A 20,823-nucleotide genomic window follows, 5' to 3' on the forward strand; every position below is an offset into this window, starting at 1 on the left:
CATTGAAGGCATCTGCTCCTTATTCCCTTCCAACTCAATAATTCTGCCCAACCCAAAGAAATCACTTTGTCTTTCTTGTGATCTCTCTTTCAAAAATATTCAATCTGCAAACAACAAATTTTACCTCATCCTGGACTTAATTGAAGAATTCAAACTTCATATCCTTTGTCCAACTGAGACATGGAATGGTGAAGGTGGCACTATCACTCTCACATAGTTCTGTACTCCTGGTTAGTGAATACATTACACACCCGAACCCAAGGGCCACGGAAGAGTTGTTATCATATCTAGTCAACTCCTTCCCCTTGATCTAGTTGCTACCAAGCAAACAGGCAAATCTGTTTTCCTAATACTTAAATTATAAGACAATGGAGGTACAAAACTTATTCTTGTTTACCAACCACCAGATAACAAAGCTAACTCCTTTGTTAAAAACCCTGAATTTATATATGACATTGCTACCAGCACCCAAAACTCCTAGAACTGGGAGATTTCAATTACCATGCAGAGGCCTCTTTCAAAGATAACATTGCTAATTTTAAACACATGGCCTTTGCCTCACCCAACTAATCAAGGTTCCCATGCACAAAATCATGGACTCTCACTTGACTTGATTTTTCATTCCCCTAGCATCTACCTAGATCCCAACACTATGTTGGTAGATCTTATCTCCTAGTCAGACCATAGCTTAGTCTGGACCATTATTTCTATCATAAAACAAATTGCTCCTGTTCCTGTATTGAAACCTCCCTCCAGAAACTTTCCACTGTTACATGTGAACATTTAAGCTAACTACTTAACATACATGGACTATAAATAAATAGATAATACCAACAATGGCAACCACAACGTACCCATCAGTCGTTGGGTACGTTTTAGTTTGTGATAGAATGATGAATTCACTACAGCTATCAAGATTTAGCCTAAGAAATCCAATCCTACCAGACACCCCAAAAAGTCTCCTTGATTCCACACTGTTCTTCTTCTCCTCAAACAGCAATCCTGTGAATTTGAACAAGCATGGTGAAAACTCACAAACATATACCAACCTTTGTTTATGTAAAGAAATATAGAGCAGCCATGCATCAAGCAAAAAAAGATTACATTTCCAAACAACTTGAATAATGAATCACCTGGTAAACTTTTTGAATTACAGTAGTACTGAAACACTCCAAGCCTGAATCCAAAATCTTATCACCACTATAGGGGACTTCGTAGCAGAACACTTTGTCTAATTTTTCATGGGAAAAAAATCAAAGTTATTCATTTCTCCTTCAATGCTTCCACTTCCATTTCACCCACTCCAGGCTCAAACTGCCCAAGTGATGCACACCCCCCCCCCCTCCAACTTCAATTGGATCAAGAGGGGAGGATCCTAGAGAAAATCAATCCATCCATAGGCTTTTTAGACCCTATCCCCCCTTCTCCCCCCAGATTCATGAAATAGCTCCCTAATTAGATATCGTAATAAATGCCATATTAACCCAAGAATCCCTGTCCTACTTACTTAAAAAAGCAGTTATCAAACCCACTCTGATGAAATCAAGCTCTGATCCAAGAAAAATTGACAACTATTAGCTAGTTAAATGTCTTCCCTTCTAATCCAAGTTAACAGAAAATTTAAGAGTTTGTGTAATGTTTATTTTGTTTCTTTAGTTGAAAAAAGCAATTGGGTCCCAGCCTCTGTGCTGAGCCATGGCAATGGGCCTGTACATAGTATCTGGCCTAGGCTGAGACTCTGGCATTGGGACCCAGCTTCCAGGCCAGGCTGCAATGTCGGGCCTGAGCCCAGACCCTGGCCTAGGCCAAGGCTCAGGTATTGGGACCCAGCCTCTGGGTCTGGCCCTGGCATTGGGCCTGAGTCTGGACCAAGGACCCGGTGTTGTGACCCGGCCTATGGGCTGGGCCATGGCGTCTGGGGTTTCGGCATAGGTTGAGGCCCACTTATTGGGACCTGGCCCCAGCATCGGGCTTTGGTCTAGGACGAGGCTCAGGCATCGGGACCCAGCCTGACCGCTTCTGCAGGTACCTGACAGATCAGGTAAGTGATTGTTTTTGTGTGTGTGTGTGGGGGGGGGGGGGGGGTCTTGGGTTTCTGCCGAGGCCCCGGCATTGGCACAGACTAGGCCAATAGTCCAGCATTGTGCTCGGGTCTAGGGCATGGCCCCTGCTTTGGGCTTTAGCCTATGCCCTAGGTCTAGGCCAAGGCTGAGGTACCAGCATCATGCATAGGCCACAGTCCCTGCTTTAGGCCTTTTTCTATGCCCTAGCCAAGGCCCTGGCCTCAGGCCTAGGCCTAGGCCTGATGCATCCATTTAAAACCAATGCAATGAATAAGGTATGTTTCATTCAGTGGGGCGCTCAGTTAATTTTGGGGCCCCAGAATGAAACATTGTCCTTATTTGTCGCATTTTGCGTATTTGTTTTAAATGAATGCATATCCTCAATAGGAATTATTAGGAAAGGAATGGAGAATAAAAGAGAGAATAACAACCACACCTAGAGTACTATATGGAATTCTGGTCACCATATTTGAAAAAATGTATAGCTGAGTTAGAGAAGATACAGAAAAGGCCAACCAAATGATAAAAAGGATGGAACTGTTCCCCTATGAAGAAAAAGTAAAGAAGTTAGGGCTCCTCATCTTGGAGAAGAGATAGCTGAGAGGAAATATGAAGAAGCTCTATAAAAATATAACTGGCATAGAATATGTAAATGCAAATTGGTTGTTTACTCTTTCAAGGAAAAAATAAAGACTAGCAGGACAATACATGAAGTTACTAAGTAGCATATTTATCAGAGAAAATATGTTTTAATTCAACCTATAATTAAGCTCTGGAATTCATTACTGGAGGACATGGTAAAGGCAGATAGTGTAGCTAGGTTTAAAAATGGTTTGGACAAGTTTTTGAAGGAAAAGTCCATAAACTGTTATTAACCAGGGAGACTTGGGGGAAACCTATTGCTTATCCCTGGGCATAAGCAGCAAAGAATCTGTCTAGAACAGGGGATACTGCTAGGTACTTGTGTTCTGGATTGGAAACAGGATATTGAGCTTGATAGCTCCTTGGTCTGAACCAGTATGGCAGGTTTTATGTTCTTAAGGTCTTGTGTTCTCAGCACACCCTGTTTCTTAACAAATTATGGGGATGGATACTTTTTCTTGTTCTTACTGTTGCGGTCTCCACCGCTTCCTCCCTAATTGCCGTATTCAGGGCTCACCTTCTATGCCGGGAACGCCGCTTCCGCGGCTCTGCTGGGTCTATGGGGCGTCCGCCATTGCTGGGCCGTCTCTCTGCGGCCCCGCGTGCGCGCAAGGACGCGCGTTATGGACGCACGCTCACCGGAAGTCTGGCTCCGCCTGAGTTAACCATGCCACGCCCCAAGCCTGATTTAACCGGCGTTCATCGGGTTTCTCATTTTCTTGCAACGAGGGTCGCTACTGCTTGTAGTTCTTAGTTGCATCTCTGCTGTACTGCTTCCTGCCATTGAAATCTGCTCGTTCCTGACTCCGCTTCTGCCTGCCGCCTGCCACTGACCTCTGCTCGCTCCTGACTTCGCTTCTGCCTGCCGCCAGCCCCTGACCTCAGCGTGTACCCGACTCCGCCTCTGCCTGCAGCCTGCCACCGACTTCAGCTTGTGCCCGACTCGGCTCCTGTTTGCCGCCAGCCTCCGACTCCGGTCAGTTCACTGGACTGTTTCCATTGGCTGCCAGTTTGACTTGGGTTTCTCCTTCTGCTACTCTCTGCCAAGTCTGAGTCTCTACACGCTACTGGCTCCGGTCCTGCCTTGTACCGGTCATACTCCTCGAGGTTACACAGACACCCTTCCAGTTACCTGTCTGCCTTGCCCTCGCTGGGCCTACCTGCTTCCTGCCACTGGACTCTGTGACTTAACCTTTTCCAGGCCTTTCCTAGAGACTGAGACCTTACTCCTGAGTCCCAAGGTTCTGGGACTCTACGGGCTCCTCCTGGGGGTTCCCGGGTGAAGACCTGTACCTGTGTCTCCTAAGTCCCAAGGTTCTGGGATCCTACGGGCTCCTCCTGGGGGGTTCCTGGTTCCCGGGTGAAGATCTGTGCCTGAGACTCCGCCTCCCGAGCTACTCTACCCAGGGTGGTTCGGCTCAAGGGTCCACACCAGGACTGCAGCTTCCCAGACTGCAACACTTACATCGAACTGTTAAGATCTTTATCAGGCCAGTCTACTATTCCAAAACTGTAGGAGAGTGCAGGATTTGTAAATCAATTGATAGCTTGTATCTTATTTCATAATGTTAAGGCACTTTACGAAATCATTTTCAATTTCCTATAGTATTCATTACTGGTCTTTTCTTTCAGCAGCTTGTGCTGAATTGTTGCTCATTCATCCATCCCTAGATATTTATACATGTCTTCCTGCTCCAGTTTTTGTATGCTACAATCCTGAGAAATATTTTCAGTTTTGCTTAATTTTCCTTTTGAATTATTCACCTTTTAGGACTCTGTGAGGTTCAAATGTCCCCTGGATCAAGGAATTTCACAACTGATTTTGATGGATCATCCAGATTTTCAGTATTTTGTTATTATAGAACAATAATTATTCATGGAATTATGTGACTTGGAATTTGCTAAGGCTTAGAAGGATGGACACAGTTTTATCAATTATTTTATTTCTTAATTAGCTATAACTAGTTGCTAAATGCTTGTATTCATATCAGAACAGGCCTGTGTGGTGTAAATTGCTGCTGAAGGTTAATAATAGCATGGGTATAGTGAGTACTTTTTTAGTTTAGTTTTGTTCACTTGGGAATTGTTCATCAGAGAAAAGAAAGAGAAATAGCTTGACAGTAAAGGTTGTGCCTAGCATACCATTCAGAACCACCAGTAGTATCCTTATACGTTTTTGGATAAAGTAGTATGATAGCCATGTATATCCACTTGAATGCACAGAAATAAAGGTCTACAAACAAACAAAAAAAACAAAACCCAATATAAGGTGATACCTTTTCGGGGGAGGGGGAGGGGAATAATTATATTTTCTTGACTTGCTTTTGAGGTTAACACTCCTTCCATAGGTCTAAACAGAATGTAGAGAACAGAGGAAAGGATGACATTGCCAGATAATACAAGTAAATCACAGATTATGTGACGAGGAAGAGGGGAAGGTTTTAAAAGTCAATTGAGTATAGAAAACTAATTGATGCTGAGAGACATCTGAAGAAAAGAAGGTCTGTGAAAGGCTGCCATAAGGAACTAACCATCCCATATGTAAGCCCCAGAAAGACATTTTTTATGGAGCTGCTTTTCATTGAAAGATACATGAGATTTCATGAACTTTAATGTAATAATTTCTGAGCAAAATTAAAACTGTTGTATTCTTTTTAATTGAATGTAAATTTGATAACTGAATAACTACTGTTAGAATTCTTTGAAAGCATTTACAATAAAATAATCATTAATTTAATATATGATCCCTACTGCAGTCTACAATAGTAGAGAAATTTCTTGCTTTGCTGTTTGCTCTTAACCATCAAGAGAACCCTTAGTTTTATGTGGGGCTTCACTTCTATATATTCCCCTGTTATATAGCACAAAAGTGGAATTGTGGAGAGGTAATTAAAACAACTACTCTGAAATGCCTACTATATTTCATATGGTTACATTACATTAAATTGTTACATGAATAAAAATATTTTTTGCATGAGTATATTGTAGTTAAAAAAGATTCTCTTATTGTGTAGATTACTATATTTCATACACATTGAGGGCAATCTTCAAAATCCATTTATCAGGTAAATGACTCTTTACCTAGGTAAAAGAGCTTTTTGAAAATTGACATAAGGCATTCATTTTTCCTGCATTGAATGGAGTTGTTCTCAGGGGTGGGATTGAGGTATGGACCGAAGCAACATCTGTGATTTTGTAATTTCAAAATTAGGTGTGTTGGTTTTGAGGGAAAAAGTATCCACAGAAAAAAGAGATGTAATTCTTTGCAGCTAATCTTTCTCCGAGGCAATTTTTAAAAGGAAAATACACAGATTTACCCTTTGAAAATTGGTGCAAAGCCCGAGGATTGAAGTATCTTTGACTTTGCAACAAAACACAGTTTTTAGAATTGATCCCACTAATGTCTAACCATGTCCCAATCCAAATCGATCATTGAATGATGGAACTCATATTAATAAAAAGCAATGTTCAATAATTCGATGGTAAATTTTAAAATGGCATGCGAGCGCACATGTGTGCATCTTCGTAGGCCTGCGCTCAGGGACTTGGCCATTTTATAATATAAGTGCATATAAAATAACTTGACTGCGTGCACGTGTGCATCTAATTTTAAGTGGGCTTGCTTCTATGCATGCAAATGCCACTTCTATCTACAAAGGCACACTAGTCGCAGCTCCAGTTAAATCAACACTAAGAAAAAGAGCACTCTCATCTGCGGGACCCCATCAATGGAATGATCTCCCACCAGACCTACGCCTCGAACCCAGTCTACCAGAGTTCAAGAAAAGGTTAAAAACCTGGCTCTTTAGGCAGGCTTTCCAATTACCAGAGTGTAACTAAGCTCCTCCTCCTGACTCTCAGATCCTTCAGATCCTTTCATTATATTCTGGTATAATATTATATTCTGGCATAATGTTTTGTAGCCCGGTTGTTGCTACTAAAGTTCTTTGTAAAAAGTTGAACACACGCTCTGTTTAATATCAATTGTTATCTATTATGGTTCTATGTTTCTTGTAATAAGCCCAGGGTGGAACATCCTATCCAGGGTATCTTATTGTTTAATGTAAACCGGACTGATTTGTATTGTATACAGGAATTCCGGTATATAAAAATTAAAAATAAAATAAATAAATAAATAAGTGGGGGATGTGAGGGAGTGCGTAGACAACTACCTCAATCTACCTTAATGGACCAAGCTCAGGTAACCCGCCTGGTACTCCTTAAATTGGGGTGCACCAAGGGATTATAGGAGGAAGGAAGAACCCAGCCCTGGAGCATAAAATCTAGGAGCATAGACAGTTTAGTAGACCCCCTATGAGGAGAGCAGGAGTTCCCATATGCCCGGACCTATTACCTATAAGGGAGTGTGCTTCTTTCTTGAACTGAGAACTATTCAGTCTTGAGTTACTTAAAAATGCACTGTTATACTGAAGTGAAGACTGGATGCCACTGTAAATAAAAGTCACTATTGCACAGCCAGAGCTTCCTGGTATCTTATTCTGGCTGTGAACTGGCCACTGACCACATATGGTGGTGGTAGTGGGATTACTTAACTAAGTGGAAAGCACAGCCAAGGATCCACAGCTGCAGCAACAGAACAGAGAAGAAAGAAAAACACTTCAGAGTGGTTTTTTTTCTTTCTGGGGCTCTCCCAGCTCTGTGTGTGTGCAGGCCAAGGGGGTTAGCCATTAATGAGGGTTCAAAGCGTGAATTAAGGGCCGGAGGATCCAGGAGATTTTTTTTGTTTTATGGCTCTCCTATCCCCGGAGAAGAGCATGGAGTAGGTGATCCAAGCCCTGGTTGCTGGCCAGCAGCAGCTATAGGACACTATGGAGGCCCAAACAGAGTGATAGCAGGCATTGCATGCACAAATGGTACAGCTAGCCCAAGTGGAACAAACTACGGTAACCTGCCCAACTCCGGTAGCACTGACACTCCTCAAAATAGACCCTGGAGAGGATCTAGAGGGGTTTATGACAAATTTTGAGTGCACCGCAAAACTGGCAGGCTGGCCAGAAGACAAGTGAGCCTCTATTTGGGAAATTTACTTGCAGGACCTTGCAAAGAGCTTTATCATAGAGCAAACCCAGAGAAAATGAGGTTAAGGCAGTGGTCCTCCAAAGAGCAAGATTACCATAGAGGCCTACTGGCAAAGGTTTTGTGAGGGAGTTTTATGGGCTGGAAAGCATCCTCGGGTCCTGTTCCACCACCTTAAAAAGGTCATCTGGAAATGGCTTCATCTGGAAGAGAAAACCAGGGAGGAGGTGGCAAAAGTAGTTTTGCTGGAGCAGTTTCATCTGGACATGACCTTGGAATAGGCCCTGGAAGTAGCAAATGTGTACTACCAGGCCCAGACTATGCCGGCACTCATATCCGCCGAGGAATACCTCTCAACATGGAAATAGAATGACAGAACTGAGAACAGTCCTGACTGGGTCAGGCACCACAGCGGCCACTTTCAGCAGACTTGACATCCTTCCGATGTGGTCAGTGAGGACACTTCACAAGAGACTGTTCCTGCGGGGAACCAGAGGTTATACACACTAACTTGGTAACTGCCTATGGATGTCAGCAGTCAGAAGGCTCCTAAATGTGTGATACCAGTGGAGCTGAATGGCATCCCCACCCAAGCATTATTTCATTCTGGTAGTGTAAAAAAGCTGGTGTGGAGTGACTTGCTGGGGTGGTCCTGAGTCAAAGTAGGAAAATTAGTGACAGTGATGTGTATTCATGGGAACCATCAACAGTGCCCCACCACCTGCATATACCTAAAGGCACTGTGACCAGTCAAGGGATGATGGTGGTTGGAGTACTCCCTACCTTGCAAGAATTTCAAGGCCCTTTTGGGTTTGTATTCAATGGAGCTTCTTAAACACCAACACCAATGCCATCAGGACAGCTACACATTGGCATGGGGTAAGGTCCGTCAACAGAATCGGAAAACCAAGGTGGTTACCCAGGTGCCACTCCTGCAGAGGAAAGCAGAACCTTGCAGATGACTATGGCTAAAAGAAGCACCAGAGAAGGCCTGTAAAGCCCGTGAGGAGGCAAGGAACTTGGACTTGCTCCAGTTTGGACAAAAATGTCCACAGACCCATATTATCTGGGAGCTAAGGCCACAGAAAGGACAATACTTCTTAGTGGGGTCCCTGTCAAGAGGGGTGCCCTTGGACAGGGGAACACTCAGACCGACAAGGCTAAGCTGAGGGGGAGGTATGTGAGGAAGTGCTTAGACAACTCCCTCAATCTACCTTAACAGACCGGGTTCAGGTAACCCATCTGGCCCTCCTTAAGATGGGACACCCCATGGGATTATGGGGAGAGGGAGGAACCCAGCCCTGATACATAAAACCTAAGGGCATAGACAGCTTAGTGGAGCCCCTGGGAGGAGAGCAGGAGTACCCATACACCCGAACCCATTACCTGTAAGGTGGGTGAACTTATGTAAGGACTATTTGGACTAGAGTTTGTTTCTTTCTTGAACTGAGAACTATTCAGTCTTGGACTAATTTAAAGTCTAATTTATAAATGATCTGGAAAGAAATACGATGAGTGAGATAATCAAATTTGCAGATGACACAAAATTGTTCAGAGTAGTAAAATCACAAGCAGATTGTGATAAATTGCAGGAAGACCTTGTGAGACTGGAAAATTGGGCATCCAAATGGCAGATGAAATTTAATGTGGATAAGTGCAAGGTGATGCATATAGGGAAAAATAACCCATGCTATAATTACATAATGTTGGGTTCCATATTAGGTGCTACAACCCAAGAAAGAGATCTAGGTGTCATAGTGGATAACACATTGAAATCGTCGGTACAGTGTGCTGCAGCAGTCAAAAAAGCAAACAGAATGTTGGGAATTATTAGAAAGGGAATGGTGACTAAAACGGAAAATGTCATAATGCCTCTGTATCGCTCCATGGTGAGACCGCACCTTGAATACTGTGTACAATTCTGGTCGCTGCATCTAAAATAAGATATAATTGCGATGGAGAAGGTACAGAGAAGGGCTACCAAAATGATAAGGGGAATGGAACAGCTCCCCTATGAGGAAAGACTAAAGAGGTTAGGACTTTTCAGCTTGGAGAAGAGACGACTGAGGGGGGATATGATAGAGGTGTTTAAAATCATGAGAGGTCTAGAACGGGTAGATGTGAATCGGTTATTTACTCTTTCGGATAGTAGAAAGACTAGGGGGCACTCCATGAAGTTAGCATGGGGCACATTTAAAACTAATCGGAGAAAGTTCTTTTTTACTCAACGCACAATTAAATTCTGGAATTTGTTGCCAGAGGATGTGGTTAGTGCAGTTAGTATAGCTGTGTTTAAAAAAGGATTGGATATGTTCTTGGAGGAGAAGTCCATTACCTGCTATTAAGTTCACTTAGAGAATAGCTACTGCCATTAGCAATGGTAACATGGAATAGACTCAGTTTTTGGGTACTTGCCAGGTTCTTATGGCCTGGATTGGCCACTGTTGGAAACAGGATAGGGGTGTGCATTCATTTTGAACTTATATGTAAAACACAACTTTTTTTTTTTTTTTAACTTAAAAAAGTGATGAGGCGAAAACGATCGGATTTCCAACTTATTCAACATAGCTATGTTGAATACGTTGGAAATCGTGATTGTTGATCCTAAATAAAAATTTAAACCCCTCACCCTCCTTAATCCCCCCCCCCAAGACTTACCAAAACTCCCTGGTGGTCCAGCGGGGAGTCAGGACGCCATTTCTGTACTCCTTTGCGAGGAGCACGTGACGTCGGCGTCATGTTGGAGTGACGCGGACGTCACGTGATTCCCCGCGCGTTCGCTCCGGGACCCTCGTTGGACCTCGTTGGCCTCCTGACCCCCCCAAGCTGGCCAAAAGTTCCTTTTGGGTCCAACGAGGGTCCTGGAGCGAACGCGCGGGGAATCACGTGACGTCCGCGTCCCGTGCTCCTCGCAAAGGAGTACAGAAATGGCGTCCTGACTCCCCGCTGGACCACCAGGGAGTTTTGGTAAGTCTTGGGGGGGATTAAGGAGGGTGAGGGGTTTAAATTTGTATTTAGGGAACCGGTGCACGTATGAACATAGACTCAACTTATGGAATTCTCCATATGTCCATATTGACCGAAATTGACCCCCCTTTCGACTTATGGACTTATGAACATAAACTTTTGGTCTGCACATCCCTAAAACAGGATGCTGGGCTTGATGGACCCTTGGTCTGACCCAGTATGGCATTTTCTTATGTTCTTATGTTCTTATGTTATACTGAAGTGAAGACAAATGTCATAGTCCAAAACAAATTCACAAATGGGTATTTATTTTTTTCAATTTTTTAACGGCAACTCCACTGTCTTAGAACATCACAAATTCAGGGGGGTCCCCCGACACGGACCCGTGTTTCGCCGAGGCTGCGTCGGGAGGGACATGAAGCTCAAATGAGCTCAAATGAGCTTCATGTCCCTCCTGACGCAGCTTCGGCGAAACACGGGTCCGTGTCGGGGGACCCCCCTGAATTTGTGATGTTCTAAGACAGTGGAGTTGCCGTTAAAAAATTGAAAAAAATAAATACCCATTTGTGAATTTGTTTTGGACTATGACATTTGTCTGCACTATTGTGTTGCATATTGATTCGTTTAAGTGCAGTACTCGCTCTTTGTGTTCTCTGGATACTGAAGTGAAGGCCATTTTGTTTTCATCATCACTTCTTACTGTAAATAAAAGTCACTATTGCACAGCCAGAAGCTTCCTGGTATCTTCTTTGGCTGTGTACTTGCCACTGACTGCTCAACCATACCACAGGGGGATTTTAAAAGACACGCACGCCAATGCCATTACCAGTTGTTCCAGTTCATTCCCAGTTTGCCCAGGAAACAGAATTTCCAAACCCCTCTAATTTACTAGCCTCCCTTCTCCCCTGTTCTCCCCGACCTTTAAAACCCAACTGATCTGCCTAGAATTTTTTGTTTTACAACTTACATGTCATCCATAGCAGAAGTAAAGTTAAGCGGCAGGGAACCCCAGAGCACACCTGTGCGCGTAAGTATTTACGCTCTAATTTCAGGTTAAAATCCAGGAACACCCATGCCCCACCCAGACCACATCCACATCCTTTCCCCCCTTTTTTAACTCTTTATTTGTAATTTTTCAAAACTTTACAATACAAGAACACCGTAAGACAGTGTGACACAGATTCATCCATATACTCAGTATAGATCATTAAACTACCTTCTCCCCCGCCACCTCCAATATGGGCCCCAAATATCTTGATAACTTTCTGATTGGTCTTTCAAAGAAAAGTTACGTTTTTCCATTAAAGCATTATCCAACATCTTAGATTCCCAACATAAGACAGTAGGAGAACATTTCCATTGGTGAGCACAGTCAAATGCGCTGTGTGTAATACATTTAATTTAATTTAATTTAATTTAAAAACTCTTCTATACCGTCGTTAAGTTAGATAACCATCACAACGGTTTACAGAAAGGCATGATAAAGAAAAATATGAGTGGTATAGATTACAAATTTAAGCATGTGCCATCATAGTACGGTAACATTTTAGTACAATACACTATGTGTTTAAGCTAATCTGTTTGTTAGGAAATTGTTAAGTGGTTCAAATTTAACATTAAAATGCACTTGTTGGTTAAAAACAACAACTTGGTTAAAAACAACCAACTTCCTATACCCCCTCATTTCCCATCTGGTAGACCACCTGCCCATCAAAAAGAGAGTCAGGTTTACCCTCAGTCTTTGTCCACATATATCATGAATGCAGTTGGCAACCTGCCCCCCAAAACCAGGGAGCCCACATTTCCTCCAGCAGGCTGAACTGACATTGCTAAATCCAGCATAAAAAACCGGCATATGGTACACTCTGTTCAATAATTTATATTGCAGCTCCTGCCCCTTGCTACAGATAGTAATTTGTCAGGACCTTTTCCAGTTGGATTTCAATTTCTGCACTATCCAAAGCGGTGCCCATATCCTGATTCCATAACTGAATTATCCTGTCACATAAGGTAGCCCGTATTGATTTATATAAAACGGCTATGAGATGGTCTGCCTGATGTTTGCAGCTAAGAGGCCCCTCTATCCCTCAATCTCCTCCACCTCATGGTGCTCCCTAATGATCCCTGCGACATTTTTACTTAAAGAAAAAAATAGCGACTGACTTGTGACTGGCACATGGAACTCCTCAACCAAATCCATAAAGGATTTAACTTGGCCCTCATCAGCCAATTGTCCTAAGAACCTTAAACCCCCCTGCCGCCCATACAAACACATCTGGAGAGAATGTGTGTAAGAACAAATGAGGACTATATACTAAGGAAGTCAAGAAGGTCCAACGGGCGTTCTGTGGATTGAGCAGATGAGACACCGCCCTCCATAATTTAAGGGTATGGATGAGTAGGGGATTACCCCATACCGCCTGCCTGTGAGAGTACAATGTTGACGGCATATGTAATAGGGATACCCTCTCGCTTCCTCCTCTTTGAGCGACGACCAGGCCCGTGCAGCATTGGTCCCCAGCCAGACCCGTAAGCATGATAATCTGCAGGCCCTGTAGTACCAGTGAAAGTTGGGAAGTCCCAGCACCCCAGTCTCCTGAGGCTTAACCAGGACAGTGTATTTTAATCTGGGTGGCTTTCCTTGCCAGGTGAAGCTAGATAGTTTCCCCCTGTAAAGTCTGGAAAGCCCGTACGGTCACGTCACAGGGCAAGTGCATAAAGGGTTAAAGCAACCTAGGTAAAATAACCATCTTAATCCTGCCCCTTTTTTTGAAACTTTTTATTTGTGCATGTGGCGTGAGATGCACACGTACACGGTGACTTTTAAAATCTGGGTGGCGCCCGCTGGCCTGAATTGTGCGCATATCTCCTGGTTTTGATGCACACCTGGCTTTTAAAACTCATCTATAATGTTTTTTAGCATTGAAATTAATGTATTTTAATCTATCGATGTGATGTGTTATTTCCTCTTTCGCTAAAAGATTTTCTATGTCTGGCACTTTAACAGCTGCATGAAGATTTATGGAAATATGCTTCAGAATTGCTGTCTAACTTTGAAGTTACATTGCAGAACTTTCTAATCTTTGAAGAAGAATTTACCCCTGAACTGCCGCAAAATTGGGAACCTGATGAAAATCCCTGGTGAATGACTGCGGCAGAGAACAGCTCCTTTGGTTTGCATTACTGAGGGTGCCTGCTTCTTTCAGATGTATTGGTTAGATGGAAAAATAACAAGTTTCTGTTAATTCAATTCATTTGTATTCTTTATTAGTAGGCAACTGTTGGCCACTTAAATATGGGTAGCAAGCATGGAAAGCTACATTAAGTAGAATGTCTGTTTACACTTTTTAAAGAAAGTATCCATTTTCTCTTCCCCAAAAATGTCTACATTATCTATTGTTTATTACAGGAAATGACAGTTTAAGTTGTGAATTTTCTACACAATAATCGAGATTAAACATTATTGTCAGTCACTGGTGCATGTTAAATGGTGAACTTGTATCCTACCTCAAATTCCATGCTTACTTAAAATTCAATTAAACCAATTCTAAACAAGAGATATGTACTTTGGTAGCTACTATACATTTATCTGAGGTGTTTTTTTCTCCTTCAGTGTAACTTATAAATTCACTGTCGTTTTTAAGAGAAATTCCTTCAAATTCCTGGATGTTGCTACATAAACATGCCTTCTTGATTTCTATCAATATGTGCTAGATAAGCTACTCAGTGGAGTTCCTTGCTGTTTTATACATCACTTTCCTCTCAAATGGCCAAACCTTTAAAGACCTTCAGTGTAGCGCCAGCTGTAAAAGCACATCTGTCAGTTTCAATTAGATTGACAGCTTCCTATAGTTAAGGGGCAGACTAATGCCATTAACCTTCAAATCCTAAAGGAACTGTTTGGCACTCAGTTTTCAAACATGCCACATACCAAGTTCATTTTGAGATGGTAACTGCTGTGTACATTTTTTTACCATGAAGTCAAGAAAACAAAAGGGAATATTTAGGGACTATAGCAGTTCAAGAAGTTACTTGTCTATTTTGAGTTCATGAGATGTAATGAATAACACTCACCAGGGGTAGAGTCACTTGTCAGTGATTTGGTCCTTCATAATGAATGGAAGTAAAAATATGTTGCTAACTAATGATATGCTTTCCTTTTAGTTCTAAGTTTGAACTGTAGAAAGGTGATTGAAGAGAAAGGTTTATATATTTTTTCTCAGATGACATTGAAAGATATACAATATAATTTTGATTTCATGGTATAAAGGCAGGGCTTTGAGAAATCATTTCTTGGTGTTAGATAAAGGTTTATTTTTTATATATCATAAAGATGAGGCCTTGAATTCTATGCATGCTCTTCCAAGGCTCCATTACTATTTTAGGGCAAGTCTCTGTGGGATAATTGAGTTTAAGGGTCATTGTACTGTGTGGCAGTGAAGAGACTGGAAGAAAAGAGAAGAAAAGGGAAAAATAAGGTTAAATGCACCCAAAACCAAGGGAAACTAAAATAATATATATTTATTTATATTATTTATTTTAAAAAAATATATCTCACTTATAACAAATCAGGAGAGCTAAGCAAATAGCAATACAATAAAATAAATAATCATAAAATCATATTCATAAAACTATACCTAAAATTATAACACTTTGCACTACTATTCAACTCCTTCCTCTTGGAACAGAGAAGCCTTCACCTTTTTCCTAAAATCCTTTTTGTCAGAAATGGCTCTCAAATAAGTGGGTAATGCATTTCACAAGACCGATACTATTACCAAAAATCTCAATTCTGAAATTGAAGTGTTCTACCAGGCACATAAGGTTTAAAGAGATTTGATAGATAACAGGGTCCATTCAGTTTAATTGCTTTAAATATCAAAGCCAATATCTTAAATTGGATGCATTGTTGAGGAGGCAAACAATGTAATTCCAGCAGCATCAGTATAATATGATCCCTTGGTGATCCCCTCATTATCAATCAGGCTGTAGAATTTTGCAACACGTGTAATGCACATAAACTGGAATTTGGTAATCTGATATCAAACTATCTCAGTAATCAGTTGAGGACAAAACAAAAACCTGGACCAAGCTACAAAATTCATTTTTATCCAAAACAGAGCATACAGGATGTAAAGTTTTTAACTTGTAAAATCCTCATTTTAAAATAGCTCTTAACTGTGATTTAAAGGTTCAATTATGATCAAACAAAAACGCCAGGTTCCTAACTATTGAATTAATTGGGATCCTCATCCCATTTACCAAAATGTGGCAGTTCTCAAAATCAAGGGGATCATCTGATTTACGAGAAAAATACAAGGTCTCAGTTTTCTTTAAATTTTACAACAAATAGATCTCATTCATCCACTCATTTATCATAGAACATGGTAATATATATACATAATGAACTAATCACAGGGAAATATAGCTGTAAGCTGTTGGCATACACCCTAAATTCAACCCCTAATCTTTCAATCAATTCACATAGTGGCAGCAGGTACACATTAAAAAGGGTGGCCGACAAAATAGACCCTTGAGGGACTGGTCCCTTAGAACCAAACTTGTTGTTTCCTCTTCATCAGATAAGACCTGAACCATTGTTTACCCCTTGTGTAAATTAACTAACAAAATTTCATATGAAACTGAATCATAAGCTGATGTTATATCAAAATACACTGCAATTCTGGAGTATTTTTTATCCAATTGGCAAAGAATATTGTCTTGTATGGAAACTAATAAAGTTTCCGTACTATGTTTCCATTGGACTCCACATTGAAACCGGTATAATACATTATTATTTGTTTAAAAATAAAATCATAAAATTGTTTAAAACAATATTTTCCAGCAAGTTTCCAAAAGTGATCATTTGAAATAGGCCTATAACTAAATGGATCATTAATAGGCATGCTATTCTTCTTATAAATTGGCTGGACTGAAGCAACTTTCAGGGGAGATGGATTCTGACTTCCAATTAAAAAGTGATTAAATAACCCTGTCAAAATACCTCAAAACTCATGTCTAAAGACATAAATAACTGGGAAAGGGCAAAGGTCAAGAACACACAAGGAATTTTTTTAAATTGTCATATATTCCTCCACCTCTGTTTGAGATACCAATTCAAATTTGTCCCAAATAATCCTTGACTGAATACCCAAAGAAACTTCCAAACCCGTTCAGGCACAAGATGGCTGATTGATGTTCAAATAAGACTGTGTCTGCGCTCCCAACTAATGAGCTGGTCTTTTTTATACAAAGATCAGCAAACTCTTGTGCAGTATGAGGAAAGACTAAAGAGGTTAGGACTTTTCAGCTTGGAGAAGAGACGGCTGAGGGGGGATATGATAGAGGTGTTTAAAATCATGAGAGGTCTAGAATGGGTAGATGTGAATCGGTTATTTACTCTTTCAGATAATAGAAAGACTAGGGGGCACTCCATGAAGTTAGCATGTGGCACATTTAAAACTAATCGGAGAAAGTTCTTCTTCACTCAATGCACAATTAAACTCTGGAATTTGTTGCCAGAGGATGTGGTTAGTGCAGTTAGTATAGCTGTGTTTAAAAAAGGATTGGATAAGTTCTTGGAGGAGAAGTCCAATACCTGCTATTAATCAAGTTGACTTAGAAAATAGCCACTGCTCTTACTAGCAACAGTAACATGGAATAGACTTAGTTTTTGGGTACTTGCCAGGTTCTTATGGCCTGGATTGGCCACTGTTGGAAACAGGATGCTGGGCTTGATGGACCCTTGGTCTGACCCAGTATGGCATGTTCTTATGTACTAACAAGCACAGAAAATGTTTACAGTGAGTGACCCAATTTACCTTTTCTTTTTTGGCCTGACAGTTTTCTCCTGCTCCTCAGGGTTTTTAACTCAATGAGTACTGGCCCAAACTAGGGCTAAAGTGCTATGAACCTTAATTTTTGACTATTCAGTATTTTCTCCACACGTTTTAAGCCCCTCCGTCTCTTTCCACATAGCGAGTCCTTGCTGCTACAGTTATTGGATGGTATCTTCCTCCATATACCCTGAATTTGGGCAAGTAGTTACTGCTGTAAAGAATGGACTGAGATCCCCTCCTATTGAGATCTATGAATACTGCCTCCCCATATTTCCAGTCCAATCAGCTCAAAGAACTCTGGATTTGAATCCAGGTCTCTTGCAGGCAGCATAATATGTAAAGGAGCATCTCAGTTGGATCTAGAGCAATAACCTTTTGGTTTAAAGCAGTGGCAGACAATTCCAGTCCTCAATGGCTACAAACCAGTCTGGGTTTCAGGGTATACATAACACATTCCTTTCTGATATCCTGAAAACCAGACCAGTTTAAGGCCCTTAAGGACTGGACTTGCCTACTAGTCTGGGCTATAAACAATACACTTCTATAGGTCAAGCTATAGATAATCTGTTATCATTACGCAGCTGTAGTAATCTTGCATTGTTAGAGAGGGTTCATCACATCAGTACTTGCATAATTAGAGAGGGTTCATCATACCTGAGCCATCAAACTGCTCCACAACCCATTTCACCATTTTTAAGGAACAGCAGTGACAGGCACTGTAGCAATGATGTGCTGCCAATTTCTTATCAAACAGCTTTCTCCAGTTGTGTTTGAGAGCGTAAGATGTTTTGTGTTCATATAATAATTTAACCAGGGGCTCTGAGGGGTCTCATATAGCCCCCTCTAGCACATCACTGCATTGCACTCAGATCATCTGGCAATATGTACCTAGTAGTAGGACAGCCAGCAATGGCACTAATATATTCCAAGTAGTACCCACACTGAAAGCAAAACAGATTTTCTTGTTTTACCTATAAGAAACCACTTAGGTCCCTCACTAGATAAATTGTCCCTAGCTTAAGTCATAGGCTAGGAATCAGTAGTTTGCAGAAAATCCTTTGCAGGCATCTCCACAGAGGCTTACTTGGATTGGTTAGCCTGCTACTTGAAAGCCGACTTTGCACGAGGTAGTATGGTTCTTACAGTCTCATTTACTAAGCATTATTCTCATAATGGAGAAAAGCCTAGCAAATCAGGCCCTTAGTTTGATTTTTTGGTCCCCATTTTAGATCCCCCCCCCCCCCCCCGGCTTGATCCAAGGGAAGAGACTCTGCCCTGGCCAGTAGCCTCTAGGTCTGGAAATGATTTTCTTGGTGAGAGTGGAAAAGGAGTTGTTGGAGGAGCTGTTTTATTGTTTTCTAAGAATTCTGCTTTACGGAAGCCTAGTCCGGCCTAAAGTGGATTATCACCCCTGCTTTGGGAGGTCAGGATAAGGTGCTGGGAATTCCCTGCTGCTCAGCTAAGGAGGAACAGCAGTGTCCTGATAGAGGTGAAGACAGAAGTATTTTTTGCAGAGTGTTTTGTTCTTGTGATTTGGGGGGAAATTCTTTTTCCATCAACTCTTGCCTATTGAAAAGAAGGAGACATTTGGGATTATGAACAAATTTTAGGACTTTCTACCACCAGAAGTCCAAGTTATACCATCAGAGAGAGCGAGAGAGCTAAGGGGATCCAAGTCCCCGCTAAGAACCCACCTTCTAATATCTGGAGGGTTGGGTCTTGCCTAGTATCTGTCACAGGGATGCTGACTGCTTTTAGAACTGAGGAAAGAGGTACCTTTGAACTTTTATTTTTGTGAGGAGATCAATTGGAGAATTTTGTTGTGAATTGGACTTAAAGTATTTTTGGTTGCAGTAAATTTTTACTGAATATCCCATCAGAATGTCCAACATCTTCATTTAGAATCTGAGGTGCCCAAAAGCAAGGACATTAAAATTGTGAGCACAGCTGAGAAAGCAACCAAAAAGAGACTGAAAACGTGAGCTTTGTCCCCACTCTTGTGAGCCTAGGGCCCCGGAGGATGAATCTTCCTTTTCACGAAGGACCCAGAACCCCAGGGCAAGTGGACTATGTTGATGTGAGAAGATGGAATTCTGGGAGAAAGTGAACCTTGGTTCAACGGTGCGCTCTTGCATTCTAGCAGGTCCTAAATTGGGGGTTATATACCTTTATTTATTTTATTAAATTGAAAAGACTTGACCTAGCTAGGCTTACTTATATAGGAGAGTAAATTCTTAAACTCTGTCAAATTCCCAAACCAATCTGAGGACACCAATCCAAATCTCAAATTAGAATCACATTTCAAAAGTCATAGTGAATTACAATCCAAGAAGAACAAATTGTCTCAGTTTTTTTCCATCATCTTATAAAATAATATTTTAAGGGAAATATACATCATGAAAGTCTACATTTATTACACTCTCCTGTCTTTCATCTTGTCAAAGGAGGTTTGAGAGATGTCTGGTCAAGTTCTGAACTGCGAATAAAGCAAAAAGATGCAGCTGTCACAAATGATGGCCCCATGGTGCTTTTTTTCTTTCAGCCATGTATGGGCATGAGACAGATCCAATTAAGCACTTTTTAAATAATTCTAGTTTAAATGCAACCTGCAGCTTGATACATAGACTGAATCCTTATTTTAGAATTCATATGAAATTAAATCAATTGATTATCTATCAATAATAATAAGAAAAAATAGGAGGAGGATATTATATTTTATTATTATCATTATATAGCTTTGGCTATGCAAACTGAGTATAACACTTAATAAGCATTACATAGGGGCCGATGCAATACAGTGCGCTCACTCGGGCGCACTGTTTAACCCGCTGTCGGACACGGGTTAAATAGGTGCTAATCCACCCCCTAATGCAATAGGGGGAATAGCGCCTATTTAACCCGTGTCTAATGCACAGTGAATGAGATAGCGCTCATTACATGCAAATGCATGTCAATGAGGCTATTACTCATTCACTCCGCATTCAAAAAAGTAAATTTGCGTCTCAGATGCACATTTATCGCTCAGATATTAACGCCTGCCTGGAGCAGGCGTTAATAGCGGAGCGCATTTAAAAGAAGTACAAAAAAGCAGAAAAAACTGCTTTTCTGTGCTTCTTCAGTAAATAAACAACAAAATAAATAAATAAATACCTCTGCAGACTGCCGAGTTATGAAGACCCGACACCGGTAAACTCGGCATTGGTTTTCATAACCGGCTGTCTGCCAGTGATGAAAACGGACACCGATTAACTCTGGCAGAAGGCTGGTTATGAAAA

This window comes from Rhinatrema bivittatum, chromosome 1, assembly GCF_901001135.1.
Source record: "Rhinatrema bivittatum chromosome 1, aRhiBiv1.1, whole genome shotgun sequence".
Taxonomy (NCBI): Eukaryota; Metazoa; Chordata; class Amphibia; order Gymnophiona; family Rhinatrematidae; genus Rhinatrema; species Rhinatrema bivittatum.